This window comes from Sprattus sprattus (genome assembly GCF_963457725.1).
Source record: "Sprattus sprattus genome assembly, chromosome: 4".
Lineage (NCBI taxonomy): Eukaryota > Metazoa > Chordata > Actinopteri > Clupeiformes > Clupeidae > Sprattus > Sprattus sprattus.
The window spans coordinates 25295337-25304781 of NC_137923.1; positions in this window are offsets into that span (position 1 = coordinate 25295337).

Genomic DNA, 9445 nt, shown 5'->3' on the forward strand with positions numbered 1-9445 from the left:
TCAAGCGCATTGAGCTGTGCTGTTCTTCTTTGTGCCATCTGAACAGTCGCCAGTTACCTTTGTACATGCAGTTGTTGTCGGAAATACCGTAGTAAACAAACCTTTATCACCAACTTCACTATGCCTGGGGGAAAGAGTCCTCTGAAGCTTGAGGCTGTAAAAATTTCAAACATGCAGCCACAAACACACACACACACACACACACACACACACACACACACACACACACACACACACACACACACACACACACACACACACACACACGTCTCCTAAATCTGTTTTGCTCAGTAGGGCTATCAAGCCCTTGGGATCCTGTGGAATAAAAGGGAAAATATATGTAATTGTCCAGTCATGTCCTATGGGAAAAGGAACAAATAAAATGGCCACGTTGTGCAGCCGTAATCAATAAGAGCAATAACACCAGCCCCTACGCAGCAGACAGCTCAATTCCCAGGACTTACAAAGTAGGTGAGAGGGTGGCGACTGGCGAGGACAAGTGGGAAGAAGAGATGGTTTCGGTGGTTTGAAAGAAACAGTGTGATGTCTCGCACACACTCTGAATCCCTGACCAATCATCATGCCAGCCAAACATCCCCCCGCCACAATGATAAATATTCACTTCACACACAGTGCTCTGGTTAAGACACACCAGGCGCTAATAGCTTTGTGTCTGTTCAGATAGATATAAAATAATGACAGTGTGTGAGTCAGCCTGTCAGAAAAAGATGTTATTTTGGACAGATTGCCTGTCCCTCTGAGAGGAGTGTGTGTAAAACTGGGAGTCGCTGGTTGTCTTCTGCAGCCCAGTAGACTTGATTAATGCACAGGGTGCAGGGTCCCAGAGGAGAGCCATAAGGGATGGTTGGTATGCTGTTTTGAGATACTATGGAATAACTAAGAATATAGTTTGCCCATGAATAAACATGACAGGACTCACACGTGTGTCTGGAGATGCGCCTTGTGATATTTTCACTGGTTGACAAGTAGGGGATCACTTTGCATTTTCTAGGCTAAGCATGAACTTGATGGAACTAAAGGCGAGAAATGAATGTGTGTGAGTGTGAGTGTGAGTGTGAGTGTGAGTGTCAGTGTCAGTGTGAGTGTGTGTGTGTGAGTTTGGGTCATCATACGGGCTCCCTGATAAGGTCCTTGTCTGTGGATGTTGATTGTTTATAAATGTTGTATTGTAGTATTAGTTTTCAGTATCAATAGGTTTAGACAGTTGCAGACTTTATGAGGACAAACTGGATTCAAAACCCTTCTAAACCTCAGTTTGAATTGTCTCCAGTGGCAACAAGCTGCGGCATGTTTCATTTGTTTCCCATAGATTGTGGAATGAATTGCTCATGCATTCTGATTAGTCAGGCCTCGTTTCCCTTGACCGTGTAGCTATTGTTTGTGTAAGCGCTCTGTGCCGTGCTGTGTTGTGCTGTGTTGTGCTGTGTTGTGCTGTGCGCTTGTCTTGTCTTCTGCTGCCATGGATGGCGTGTTTGTATCCAACACCTTTTAGGCATTAGCCAATATGGTTTCATTTGGTAGCTTGTTCACCAGGCTAACATACATGATGGCTTAGGAGTGAGAATGATGAGCTCCATGTACAGGAAGAGAAGCTAAGGTCGGCTATAGTGACTATGACTCGTAAGTTTTCATAGAAAGCAGCTCCACAACATCCAGATTGGGTCTATATTATCATCCCCTATGTTGCTGATGGTCGGTGTGCCATGCAGATTGGGTCTATATTATCATCCCCTATGTTGCTGATGGTCGGTGTGCCATGCAGATTGGGTCTATATTATCATCCCCTATGTTGCTGATGGTCGGTGTGCCATGCAGATTGGGTCTATATTATCATCCCCTATGTTGCTGATGGTCGGTGTGCCATCCCTTGTGGCACCTTCCCCCAAGGTTTTTCCCAAATGCATTTTCTAGTATGTGCTGATTGCATCATGACTAAGCATACTATCCACATAGAAATATCAGCACTTAAGAATCAAAGACATACAAAGACAGGCACAACATGTTTCAGCTCACAAAGGCATACGATTAATACACGTTCATACTTGATTAAGGTCAGAGTTCCATATTCCTCTATCAATAACTTTTACTGAATGCATAATGGATTATTATTTCATATACACCTTTAATGAAGAAATTATGGAATTTTTTAATTTGTTACCTGAAATGAAAGAGAGAGAGAGAGATAAACAGTGAGGTTTCAAATGTCTGTACTTAAATATGCAGCAACCATAGTTAACAGCCATGCCATCTGCTCAGGTTGAAAATTCAGAAATTCATCTTAAACGCCTGAGCATTCACACTCCTGTCTGCACCCACATTTAGGATGCTTTTGCCTATCTGTGTTTGACCCCTGAGGCACACAAGCACACACATGTTTCATCAATATCCATTTGGTATTCCTTTCACCTCGCCCTCTCAAAGCAACACCTCTAAAAGTGCAAGAAAATAGGCTCTTAAAGGACCCCCAGGAGTCTGAGAGTATTTTCAGACACATTTTCAGATTTTGGCATGCTCTGATAATGTTGTCAATTTGAACAAATTTAAGTAGTATTTTCAAAGTCACATTACTGTTTTGTATTCAGTACAAGTTCAGCTACAGTTATATTTAAGTACTATGTATGTCATGATTGTACATTTAAAAAACAGAATGACCAGTGAAAGCTATAACCCCCTCTCCAAATTTCCCTACCTGTGCCTGGCTGCAACTAGTAAAATCTTTGACACTCGTTTGTTCAGATGTCTTTTCTAAAGGCATAATTTCCTTCAATATTTCTTTGTTTTTCTACTTCAATAATGAAATTAATTTTTACCACTGATGACTAATGAATGTGGAGCTCTACTAGTGTGAAGAGCCTCATCTTCAGTTATGGTCAGAGGGTCCTCTATGAAGATAAGGAAAATATAATCATAATCATATTCTCAGATAGTCAGGGACGTGCACAGGAATTTTGAAGGGCCATTGCTCTGACGCTCATGTTTGTAACCACGCCAAGCCCCCTCCCCTGCGCACATATTCTGCCTATAACACTTTCAACTGTGAAATTGTCAGGGGGGATCACTAAGTTGTGCATTGATTAAGTGACACAAGACAACCGTGACGTCTCCCTTTTTTTTTTCTTCAGAGGGGCAGCTTGAGTTGAGGAGGGCAGACGGGCAGTTTCCTGGGCCACCTTAATGATTACATGAAGCTATTGAAATCCATGGTTTCTGAAACTGACAGTCAGCAAATCCCCCAAAATCCCCAAAATCATTTGCAAATCATTAGATTTTTGCTATGTGGTTAATGGACATACTGTTAAATATCCCTTCATAATAACATGATCTGATAATTCTGATAGGATGCACACTCATTTGCAGTGCGCATTCTATGTACACCTTAAGTCATTTATTTCTCCTCCACTTGGGAATGCAAGCAATTACAATACAGTAAGGTAGACATTAGGGTAAAATTACATGAACAAAGATGGGATATATGGAGCAATCAAAACTTATAAAAGATAGAAAGAGGGAACAGAAGAGAAAGAGAGGAAAAAAAAGAGAGATAGACAGCAAAAGCGAGACGGGGGGAATTAGAGAAAGAAAATACAGATTTAGTTAATCTTGCTGAACAGTCTGCTGGGAAATGAAAGGCATGCGGGAGCCATGCACTTAACAAAGCAGCGATTACTGTAATTGCAAATGAAACTGAGAATTAATTCGGCAAAGATGCACCTCATCATGGGCATAACAGCAGGTCCAATGGGAAGCACTATTCCATGGATTTGCTAAAACCATCTTCATTCAGCTGGTTTGATATATTTGACATATGTATCAGTGCTGTCTACTTCCCTAGAGAAATCCTGTCTACTGCCCAGACAGTGTGTTGTACTCCCGTTTCAGTTTATTCTTCAGTTTTTGGTAAGGACTTACATGTACTTACATCCAAAATATATAGAATAAAAAATAAATAAATACATAAAATGAATTACAAAAAGTACAACATCAAACATCCCTATCGGATATAGCCTTTTATTATTATTATTTGGGTATGTTTGTAAATGCTGTGAGATTTGTTTTGCAATGAACAGGCAACAATCCTTACCCAGATTTACACGAGGTGGCATAAGTAAATCACACATGTTGGTAGGACAATCCTGTTATTGAACAGGTCACATGTTACTCACCAAGAACAGCTATACTTACCAATCCTGTTATTAAACATTACATTACAAACGTCACATTACTCATTAAGTACGGCTACATTTACCAACAATTTACAACCATTGTGAGCTGACATTTCATTGTTCCTCTTCACACTTCCTTCATTCCACAGAGACAATGTTTGCTTGTTGCACGGCACATCCAGGTATGCTGCTGTTCAAAAAGAGAACTGGCCCTTTTTCATGTTTACACAAGCTGTTCCTCTCTGAAGCCATCGCGCGCAGCAGCTCCATCCTGACCACAGTCCCCAAAACAAGCACTAGGGTTCTGATGCATCAGCACAAAAGCTCATGATTTGCCTGTCAGAAACCCACTAAGGCAAACTTAACAGCTCTAGATAAGCTCATACTGGGACGGCAAGCTCTATATGAGACTTCTCCAAAGGGGGATTTTAAGTAGATTTCAAATGCATCTGGAAAATGAAGGTTGGCACGTGCTCCATTTTAATGCACCAAACGATTGGATTTTCCAAAGGCATGCACCTTATGAGGTGTGGACTAGCCCCCTGCACTGTGTGTGTGATTGAGTGCTGCGTGAGTGGGAGCCAGGTGCACGGCTCCAGCCGTGGGAGCTGAGACTCAGCACTGTGGAGAGACTCTGCACCATCAGCACACTTTTAGATGGCAGCGCTTCAAAGCCCACTAGAGATGACTCCAGGCTGCCCGGTTCACTGGAGGTGTGTCAAAAGAACAAAGAGACAGACAAACATGCACACAAAGACACACACACACACACACACACACACACATAGAGAGAGACAGACACATACAAACACACACACACACACACACATACACACACACATACACACCGACAGAGAGAGACACACACTAGTACACACACACACACAAATACATGGAGCAGGGTTCCTCATTTGCTGAATAATCACCTTTTACTCTCACACATATTGTGTGTTTTGAACACAGAAAAAGCTTTCATATCATGAGAAGAGAGAAATAGGCTGTCAGAGGTGTTCTGAGCCCTTTGCCTTGATGTTTTGTCAGAATAAAGCAACATTTGATATATTCTTCATTAGGAGTGTGAGCCCAAGTTGATTATATCTTCTTTAAGGCTGTAAGAATGTATTGCAAATTGATAATGTCATATGTAAACATAAGTGAAACCCAAGTTTACGTGATAGTACATACAGAGAGAGAGAGAGGGTCACTTAGTCACTAGGGTGCCACAGGACACTGTAGACATTTCTCTCCCCTCCCCGACTCACCCAGACACCTCACTGGGATACTGCTGGTGCTGAGAGCAAGCCAGTGACATGTCCATGGGAGAAGCAGAAGGCACAGATGGTGTGTGTGTGTGTGTGTGTGTATGCATGTGTGCGTGTGTGTATATGTGTGCACGTACGTGAGTTTGTGTGTATGTGTGTGCGGTGTGTGTGTAAGAGAGAGAGAGAGAGAGAGAGAGAGAGAGAGATGCTTTGGCAATGGTGTATTGCATGCAGACAGGCCAATAAAGCCAATTGAATTGAACTGAATTGAATTGAGACAGGCATATATACAGAGTAACACAGACATGTACTGAGGCACACAGAGAGAGAAAAGGAAGAGATACACTGCAGACACACAAAACACAGGGTGAGAGAGAAAGAGCGTAAGTGAGAGCACAAAAGGGAGAGAAAGAGACAGAGAGAGAGAGAGAGAGAGAGAAAGAGCGTAATGCTCAAAGCTTAATGAGTTCTTTCCAGAGCAAATCACCACCTCTCCTCTTGGGTCCCATCACCTGTCTGTTTCTACAGCCGAGCTCTTTGGGTGAGAGAGAGAAGCAAGAGGGATTTCAGAGAGCAGATACGATATCCTTCCCACCTTCCATTTCACTTACAATTTCAAAGTTTTACTCCTTGTAAAACCTAAGACTCTTAAGCCGCAGGGCCGCAGCACCTAGACTAAATAGAAATCTCGTCCGCATTCCAAATGTGTTTGTTTAGTCGATGCCATTGATACACAGATGCTCTGTGGAGGGCAAGAGCTTGGGGAATCCATGAAGCCTCTGTGATCTGTGATAATAAATCTACCTACAGCATACTGTATAATGCACACGCACACACACACACACACACACACACACACACACACACGTATACATACAGCAATACTGGATAGCTGGACTTACTCCAAACGACACAAACATATAGGACTCACGCAGAGGTGTAAAAAGTACTGAAAAGTTGTACTCAAGAAAAAGTACAATTACTTTGATGAAATTGTACTTAAGTACAAGTAAAATTACCCATCCAAAAATCTACTAAAGTAAAAGTAAAAAGTACTTAATTTAAAATGTTCTTTACTGTAAGTAAAAGTTATTTAGTTACTTTCAACAACTTACTGTAATGGGGGACTCTCCTTTAAAGTGCAAAAAAGGACAAGGGGTCATAAATCCAATACAAACCTCACGTCACCTTGAAAATCATGTTTCCATTATTGCAACACTCTTAGTTGTCATAAGTAATCATGTTCAACAAAACGTTGCTAAATAAACATTATGCATCAGAGGTGTTGGCTCAGATAACATACAGGCATTCCTCAGTATTCAAAATTGAAAACGATCACTATAATTTTCTAAACTGCATGCCATAATATATATGTATATCATGCATATGCATATGTACAGGTATATGTCTATGTATATGTATATGTACTGTATGTAAATGTACATCTACATTATTTAAATGACCTTAAAGCAAAAATAAGTCAGATGGCTTGACTACTGGCTTAAGTCAGAGAAAAAAAGAGAAAACGCTATTTAGGTTTGATAAATGAGGTCAATGAAAAATGCTGAGAAATCAATGACCCATTGAGTGACTGTGAATAACACAGCCTGAATGCATTTTTGGTGTTATGTGGGGATTATACCAAAGACCGTTGAATGATTGCTTAACTTGTGAATGGTAATTCAGCTGAAGTAGATCCTAGGAAGTTTCTGCCTTTCGTTGTGTTTTGTTGTTGTTGTTGTTGTGGTTGCTGTTGTTTTTCACTAATGAAGAGCCAGTGCTAGAAGGTATAAAAAGTGCATTTGTTTCATCTTGGTCTCTTGGGGGGACCTCCCCCCATCCCTCTTTCTCTTTCTCTCTATTTCTCCTTCTAAGGCTTATTACTTGCATTACTTAAAGCAACTCCACAGTGACCTTAAGCTTTTTAATTATGTGATCATCTGTGTTACTCACTCTATCTCTGTCTCTGTCTCTCTTCCTCCTTTTCTCTTTCTGAGACTCTCTGCGCTCTCTCTCTGCTCTGTCTCAATCTTTGACCCCTGCACTTCTCTACTGAAGATGACCCTGGACCATTTGATTCTCTCTCTCTCTCTCTCTTTCCTCTATTAAAGGGCAACATCAAAGCAAGGCCTGCTTGCAGTACCAAGACAAAGCACTCTGAGTTTAAATATGTTACAATGAGAACCTAATTTCAGTGACAATGAAATCTGAGTGTGGAGGACTCATTTCAGTTATAATAACACCGGCTCCTTGCCCTGCATAAAGCCCAAGGTTCAGAGAGCACGCAGAGCAGACACAAATGAGGGGAGACAGTGGTTAAATACCAGGAAGTCAAGCAGATGGCCTTAGCATACAAACTGTGACTTCTAGAGACACACACACAAACACACCACACACACACAATCCATAGATTTGGAACTGACACTGACACTCATATCATGAGGTGATGTTCAGGACAAATGCTTACCATCATGAGAGGGCTTCAGCCTTCCTTAAACCAAGCGTGAATCCTGGTCATTGTTTGTCTCCTCAAACTCTACAAGATATTACCCTTTAATGAAACCGATTAAATGGAAGGATCTAAAGTCCCATACCAAAAAATGAACACCGTGGAGGTTTGCTCATGTCAGTTTTTATGCAGGTCTGACCCTCATGGAGCTGCATTCTAATGTGGTGCTTAATGGCTTAAATAGAAGCCTTAAGAAAGAAAATGTGTCCTACTTAAAAATAAATTACATAAAGCAATGCGTGCCTTTGTGTGTTGGTATTGATTCAGGTGGTGCAAACGAATCTCTTTGCGCATGCCTGAGTAGGTACAACATGGTTTGAAGTTGTAAATAAGCTCAGCTGTCCAGTAGTCAGCAAGCACTACATTCTCTGGTAATTAAAGTACATTCAGATCTAAGGTTGTTAAGAAGCTCTCTGTCTAAGGACATCCTGCCTTATCTGTAGTTCCGCCTGTCTAGTTAACATCTGGAGACCCAACTAGTAGCCAAACCTCCTCTGCCCTCTCATCCCTGACTGATGACAGCTGTCCTCACCACTTTACTTCACTGCTCCCTCTCTCTGCCCATCTCTCTCTCTCTCTTTCTCACGTCTACAGCACTAGCAAACAGCCAAGCACCTAAGATAGCTTCACATGAAACACAAACAAAATAGCTGCCAAACACTGGAGAAATTGCCTACTGTGACAACGCAACCACAGTAAAATGTAACAAGAAAACAAAACAACATAGAAAAAAATAAATAAACGTTCACTGCATTAACACAAACTGGCATCTGTCAGAGATTGGGTTATGGTTTGATACCACAGCAGATGAGCCAAACACCAAAGGCAGAGTGGAAAATGAAGGCAGAGGTTCAGGGACACCTCGCTAATGTTTAGGTAATGGTGGCTTCCTCGGAATGCTGATGAGAATGCTAATGTCCTCGCGTGGTATGGCACCGGAACCTACACTTCTCAACAGGGGAGCCCATTCTGTTTTGCTTGAGGCATATTTGGGACAGACCAGCGGACTTGAGGAGAAGATGGAGGTGCTGTTTGATGTCATTTTATTCCTCTTTTTCTTTTCATTTCAGCACAAAAATTTTAATGTTAGAGAAATCCCTGTGGGGATGTCGGAGCATATGGAGACTAAGCACTGAACTTGTTCATATGCTCAATTTTTCTACAACAAGTAGGGAAGTAGTGTGGCAATAACTTGCTAATACTGACTTTGTGCTGGGTTCTCAGAACCCAGGGGGGGGGGGGGGGGGGCATTTGCCCTTACAAGAGCATTTAAGTAAGTGGGAGCAGAATCAACAATCACTCTGTATGCAAGACATAACTTGAACTAAATGTGATCAGCTACAGGCAGCCAGTGATTAGAACTTGAAAAAGCAACCAGTCAAATCTGCCAAACGGACCTTCTATCTATCTGATGTAAAGGCAATAAAAATAACTTCATTTATGAGGCAAATTGTCAGCTGGCATTGATAACAAAATAATATAGAATTGCA